The sequence below is a fragment of the Cervus elaphus genome, chromosome 24 (assembly GCF_910594005.1).
Source record: "Cervus elaphus chromosome 24, mCerEla1.1, whole genome shotgun sequence".
Classification (NCBI taxonomy): domain Eukaryota; kingdom Metazoa; phylum Chordata; class Mammalia; order Artiodactyla; family Cervidae; genus Cervus; species Cervus elaphus.
The window spans coordinates 21,750,460-21,757,885 of NC_057838.1; the positions used below are offsets into that span (position 1 = coordinate 21,750,460).

Sequence of the window (7,426 nt, forward strand, 5' to 3'; positions counted from 1 at the left end):
TGTTTATTTACTTATATGAAGTAGTGGTTTATGTTGGACTTTCTCCTGATGTGTGTTTTTGACAGTTACTCTGGCTCAGGCTCCATCCATTTGGAACCCTCTACATCTTGGACATGGTCCTTCCTCGTGAATTTGGAAGGTTGTTGCAGTCACTCTTCCTTTGCTTCATGTAGAGATTTACTGTTCAGAATCCCTGAATTTCTGTAACTCACTTCTCATTTATCTTGTGAGGGAAAGGATTTGGACCACATGGTTTGAAGAAAAGCAGTAACAGCAATAGCAACAGCCAGAAACAGTGGGATGGCTTGCTGGACACATTACTCAGTGTCAAGGCACGGGGTGTAACTAGCGTTTCTATGGGATACATGGTTGTCTAAAATAGAGACTGTCTGAAATAGACACAGAGACATTGGTTTTTTTTGAAACTTCTTTGTGACATTGTACTAGTGTCAGGGTTCTCCAGAGAAATGGAACCAAGAGAATGTGTGTATATAAGTGAGTATGTAGATAGATAGATGGAATATGTATATATATACATATATATATATAAATATAGACATAGAATTAGATGTAGACACAAGTGTAGATGCTGCCAAAAATCTTGGTAAGATTTTATTTGACAAGATTTTATTTTATAGACAAGATTATTCTAAAACTTAAACTAAAAGGGTAAGGGGACTAGAATTTCACAAGTTCAGAAAATGAAGAGTAAAGTGGGAGGAATTACTCTGACTGCAAGACTTATTATATAGTATGTGTTTATAGGGATCAACACCTTGATCAATGGAAAAGAACAGAGAACCTGATAGCTTCACACAAGTGCTTAAAACTGTTTTATCTTTTAAAGTCTTCATTGAGTAGACTTCCTTGGGGGTCCAGTGGTTAAGAGTCCTTCTTACAGTGCAGGGGGAGCAGGCTTGGGGTTCGATCCCTGGTCAATCACATGCCATGTGGTAGAGCCAAAAAGAAAAAAGAAAAAAAAGTCCTATTAAAAGAAATGTCTTCACTGAGATACAGTGCACAACTCAATAATTCACGCATATGAAAGTACAGTGCAATGACTTGGTACATCCATAGATATGTATAACTATCACCACAATCAATTTCAATACATTTTAATCACCTCAAAAAGAACCCTATACCCATATATTTTTGCATCTTGTTCTTTTGCTCGATATTGTTTGTGTCATCCATGTAGTTGCTTAAGTGCTTGTTTTTAATTTCATTTGATTGCTGTATTGTATTCCATCCTGCAGATATAACCTATTTCCTCTTGTACTGGTGAACAAGTCTGGGGGGGTCCATTTGCTATGTAAATTTTGTATGCATATGTATGAGTTATTTATTGCTGCATAACAAATCACCTGCTTTGCCATATTCTATTGGTTGGAAGCAAGTAACTAGGCCAGGCAGCACTGGTGGGGGATGGGGGTGGGGATGACAGGCTCGTTTGTAATAAGAGATGGTTCTTTTTAGAGGTTGCCTAGCACAGCATACTATACCTCTTTAAAAAAAAAATGGAACCTCACTTTATGAATGTTTCTGCAAGGTTTAATGCCTGAATAATAGGGGTTTTGCAATAGAAATTTTGCTTAGCACTGAAAGCAAATAATCTCTAATCCTCTTAACTACCCTACAAGTATTATTATCCTCCTTGTCCAATTTAAGGAAGTGAGGCTCAGCAGGGTTGAGTAATTTGCCTCTGGGAATTCTGGTATCCACGAGAGAACATACTGCCTGCATCAGAACTGATGCTGTCAGCTGTTGCATGCATCATTTGATGCATGCTGTTTAAATATAATAATAATAAGCATTAGTGACTATAGAAGGTAAATATTGCTCTTGCTCATCTTAATTATGATGGTCACCCCCTGTCTCCACCAAATACAAGATGCCATTGAATGACTTTTTTCTAGATTCATTCTAGATGTATTCCCAAGGGTAAAATATACTTCATATTGCCATATAGGAGTAATTTTATGACCTTTTGATTCTTGGAAATGTCAAAATATCATCTTGGAACCTATAATTCAATAATCTTTAGGTACTCCTAGCCAAGGATAGTGCAATTATATGATTTATTGCAAAAAATAATACTAGTTCCGTGTATCATTGGGCCAGTCTAGCTGCAAACTGTACTGGCAATAACTTCTATCAGACACCTTGACAGAATAGTGCAGTGTATCTCGTTGTGTTTTTAAAGTTAGAATAGAGTGGAAAATCTCTTTTTTCCCATATTTGTCATTGTTTTTGTTTTCTGTTTTAAGTGATGGATTCTCTTCTTATATAGGTATTCTTTAAAAGATGACTTAGAAGAATCTGGAATTAACAGCCACTTTTGGCATTACCCATCTTATTTCATTACCAATTGAAGGTTACAAAAGATTGAATGTAGTTATCATGGTGCATAAATATGCATTTTGCTTTTTTCAGCTTTCAGCACCCCTTCCTTCAACAATTTTGTAACCTCCTAGCTGTATGTTTTCATTTTCAATCTTAATGCTCCAATTTTTAATTTACTCATTTAGTGAATATTTGTTAACCTTCTCAGTGCTTGCTTCTAGTAATCTGTTTAAGATGTGTCTGATCACATCATTTCTCTGCTTGTTTCTTTCTTTCTTTCTTTCTTTTTAGGCCATGCTATAAAGCACGTGGGATCTTAGTTCCACAACCAGGGATTGAACCCATGCCCCCTGCATTGGGAGGACAGAGACTTAACCACTGGACCACCAGGAAATTCCCTCTTCTTGATTGTTTATAGTCTTCAGGACACAGTCCCAAGACTAGAATAGAGGGCTTCAGGCCCAACTGTTCATTCCATTCATGACTGTAAACATATCTTCATAACATAGCAAGAAGATTTTCTACTTCAGCTACTCCATCCCATTTTACTCCACAATGTTTTCCTTTGTCTTCTGCTTTCCTGACCTTGACACATGCCAATTTTTATTGTATTTTAAAACCCAGGCAAATTTTTAATTCCTTTTCATTTTTCCCCATAGTATTATGTGTATAACTCTTCTAACACTTTTTTAAACTGTTCAATTTTTGCCTAATTTTAGAAATACTCATTAACATCTTCCCACCACAAAAGATTAAAATAGCATGTAAGCCAGGGTGTTCACCCGGATGATGGGGCCACCATTAATGGCACTGAAGTTCTGTTGGTCTCCACATGAATCACCCGGGTTCAACGCAAACTTTCCTCCACCTGTTGTGTAGCAATGATGAAATTTCTGTTTGGCGAATGGAACCTTTGCCTTCTGCTGTGCTTATCAGTTCATCTGCATCAGTTCAGTTCAGTCGCTCAGTCGTGTCTGACTCTTTGTGACTCCATGAATCGCAGCACGCCAGGCCTCCCTGTCCATCACCAACTCCCGGAGTTTACTCAAACTCATGCCCATCGAGTTGGTGATGCCATCCAGCCATCTCATCCTCTGTCATCCCCTTCTCCTCCTGTCCCCAATCCCTCCAAGCATCAGGGTCTTTTCCAATGAGTCAACTCTTCACATGAGGTGGCCAAGGTAGTGGAGTTTCAGCATTAGTCCTTCCAATGAACACACAGGATTTATCTCCTTCAGGATGGACTGGTTGGATCTCCTTGCAGTCCAAGGGACTCTCAAGAGTCTTCTCCAACACCACAGTTCAAAAGCATCAATTTTTCAGCGCTCAACTTTCTTCACAGTCCAACTCTCACATCCATACATGACCACTGGAGAAACCATAGCCTTGACCAGACGGATCTTTGTTGGCAAAGTAATGTCTCTGCTTTTTAATATGCTGTCTAGGTTGGTCATAACTTTCCTTCCAAGGAGTAAGCATCTTTTAATTTCATGGCTGCATAAGAAGACCAAATTGGCAAATGAATATTCTCAGATTATAATTTAGGGGACCATAAATATGTTTTGTGATGAAAATAGTCCTCTCTTAGCATCTAGGAACTTAAATTAGCCAAAATTACGGTTTTAGGGACAAGAAGCAAAACTTCTGTGACTTATTAGGTAGGTGAGTAGAACCTTCCTCTGTACCATGCTTAGTTGCTCAGTCGTCTCCAACTCTTTGCAACCCCACAGAGTGTAGCCCTCCTCTGTCCATGGGGATTCTCCAGGCAAGAATATTGAAGTGGGTTGCCATGCCTTCCTCCAGGGGATCTTCCCAACCCAGGGATTGAACCCATGTCTCCCGCATTGCAGGCAGATTCTTTACCATCTGAGCCACCAGGGAAGTCCAAAAATATTGGAGTCAGTAGCCTATCCCTTCACCAAAGGATCTTCCCGACCCAGGAATCAAACTGGGGTCTCCTGCATTGCAAATGGATTCTTTATCAGTTAAGCTACTAGAGAAGCCCCCAAATCCTCCTATATCTACCCTAAGTTCCTGGACTTGTGTATTTTTTAGGGAAATGCCATCATATATTGGCCACTGGTTTAAAGAGTATCTCACCTTCTTTAAGGGCTTCCCTGAATAGCTCAGCAGGTAAAGAATTTGCCTGCAATTCAGGAGACATAGGAGACTCAGTTTTGATCCCTGGGTCAGGAAGATACCCTGGAGGAAGATAATGGCAATGCACTCCAGTATTCTTGTCTGAAAAATCCCATGGACAGAGAACCTGGTGGGCTATATATAGTACAAAGGGTTGTAAAGAGTTGGATGTGACTGAGCGATTAAGCACACACACCCTTTAAACATATCCCAACCTATGCAGTTGTATCTCTCAACTGATAGCAGGACTGTCTTTAATAGGCCATGTCACCATTGTATCAATCCAATTGCCTTTGGGTGATGGAACACGAACAGACAAGTGAACACAATAGGTATTAAGCCCATCACTTACTTTCATGTATAATGAAGTTCTCCACCATTGAAAAATAATGTGTGAATATGTCATTTCTGTCAGTCTAAGGTGACCTGATAGAAAAACCTAGGACAAGGAAGACAAATTTGCATTCAGAAGATGTATCTATTTCTATAAGGACAGATTGCTTTTCTCGCCAGGATGGAAAATGTCATGTGTAATCAACTAGGTGGCTGGCTGGTCCCCCCTGCCCATCAGTGTTGGGAATGATGCTGTATCGGTGCTTGGACTGGACCTCTGCTATGGGCTTCCCTGATGGCTCAGTGGTGAAGAATCTGCCTGCCGTTGCAGAAGAGCCGAGTTTGATCCCTGGGTCAGGAAGTTTCCCTGGAGAAGGAAATGGCAACCCACTCATGTTGTTGCCTGGAGAATTCCATGGACAGAGGATCCTGGTGGGCTATGGGCCATGAGGTTGCAAAGATTCAGACACAACTTAGTGACTCAAGAGCAGCAGCAGCATTGGCAGTTTGTGCCCTCAGTGGGTCCAGCAGTCAGGCCAGTGTGGTAAGGGGATTTCATGCAGGTTTCATGCTACATGCAGCCTCTGCCACCACCCAAGTGGCTGCTGTTTTCATGAGTCCAGCAGGAAACACCTGGGATAGCTGAGGAAAGAGGCTTGCTGAAAGCCCCAGGATAAGTCCCATTGGATAAGTCCTTCTTTCCACCACAGTACTGACATCACAGTATCTGACATCACACTGATATCACACTGAATGCAACCTGTTAGCATTCTCATGTTATACAAATATATTCTCATTCTCTTCATATTCCGAAAGGAATATCCAAGTGCTTCTTCCCTATACTTCCCAGGCATTCATTTTCCAATTTTATTTAGTGACTATGGAAACTCAATCAGTTTTCTCTCCATTGATGTAGAGTTGATCTGATTATATAAGTCAAGTAACATCTTAGTAAGTTTCCCATCTGTTTCATTCCTATGGACTCTGTGAAATTCATACATCCTGAAAGTCAAAATGCTTTGATTAACTCTGCCCCTGTGGATTGTTGCCATAATTGCACCCACCTAGTTAGGGATGATGAAGTGCCACCATGTGGCATCTGCCACTCCAGGGTCATGTTTTTCTCACTAAAATAGAAAGCCCAAATTCATAACGTTGAAATTGGAGCCCAAGTCCCCCCTGTATCTTCAGACTAAAGAGACTATGGTAGATAATCAGTCATAACAGAGGTTTTTAAGGATGCTGATGCCCCTTCATCAAAGTTTTTCTTTTTTTTTTAATTGATTTAGTGAAGAGTTTCATCTGAGCTCCCCTGAGGTGTAGTCTATTTCAATGTTCCCATATCCCTCCACCTTTAAGATTCTTTCCCTATGGTATTCCAGAGAAGTTGTGGAATCTCAATCTTGTTGAATTTAGTACACTACTGAACTCAAGCTTCAATATACCAACTAAGAAACTTTTCAATCCAGCCCCTATATTTTGAACTCTCTTGTCTAAAATCCTCAGAGTCTCATTTCCACCAGTATTCCCCACATTCCTCCTAGAGTCGAATGTTAAGTGTCTCACTGGTTCAGCAGGGATTTAAGTCACCTTATATGACACATGTGCCAAGGGACCTTGGAGGGTAGTGCATTTTGGCTTAGAGGTGAATCAGTATCTTCTTGTGAAGAACTTGGCCCTGGAAAAGGTCATTGAATGTCTTCATGCAGTGGAGGCTGCTTTCCTCCTATGACAGAAAGGAGCTGCTTTTGCTGAGAAAGGGAGTTTTGCAGGTCAAGGTTCTCAATTTCATCGGTGTCTGTTGAAATGTTTCCATCCTAAATATCAGTGAAAGTAAGTCACTCAGTCGTGTATGACTTTTTGTGACCCCGTAGACTGTAGCCCTCCAGACTCCTATGTCCAATTTTCCAGGCAAGAATACTGGAGTGGGTAGCCATTCCCTTCACCAGGGGATCTTCTCGACCCAGAGATTGAACCCAGGTCTTCTGCATTGCAGGCAGATTCTTTACCATCTGAGCCACCAGGGAAGCCCAAAGTAGTAGACACCCAAACAGGGACTTGAACCCTGGACCTTCAGATTACAAGTCTGATGCTCTACTGACTGAGCTTTCTGGGCAAAGTGAGGGTGTTACTGGCTCAGTCATGTCCAACTCTTTGCATCTCCATAGACTGTAGCTTGCCAGGCTTCTCTTTCCTGATCCCATTTATTCCTAAATAGGTGACCTTAACTTTAGCGTATATAACTGACAAAGGCAGTGGAAATGTGTTGATGGATAGATGGATAGATAGATCGACCTATATAAATCTCTCTCTCTCTCTATCTCTGTCTCTCTCCTGCATGTATTGAAAGAGAAAGAGAAGTTCTGAAGATCGATTAGTGATAGTATATAATATATTACTGTCAGCATAATCATTTCATAGGGAAAGAAGTAGAATGGTATTTTGGATGAGAATAAATAATAAAAATAAAACTGGGAGAGAAAGCCTTTGTGAAAAGTGACAGATGGGGATCAGAAGTGGTTTGTGTTAATAGGATAATGATCTTTTCATAAGTTAATGATTTTTTAAAAATTATTTTGGCTTTTAAGGTATCCTGTTTCCCTTCACCCTT

At 40.4% G+C, this 7,426-nt stretch overlaps 1 non-coding gene across 1 annotated transcript; it reads right to left on the reverse strand.

The window, feature by feature from the left end:
* Positions 1–6,858: 6,858 nt before the first annotated feature.
* TRNAT-UGU lies at positions 6,859–6,931 on the reverse strand. Its single transcript has one exon. It is a non-coding gene; the product is annotated as a tRNA-Thr (tRNA).
* Positions 6,932–7,426: the final 495 nt, after the last annotated feature.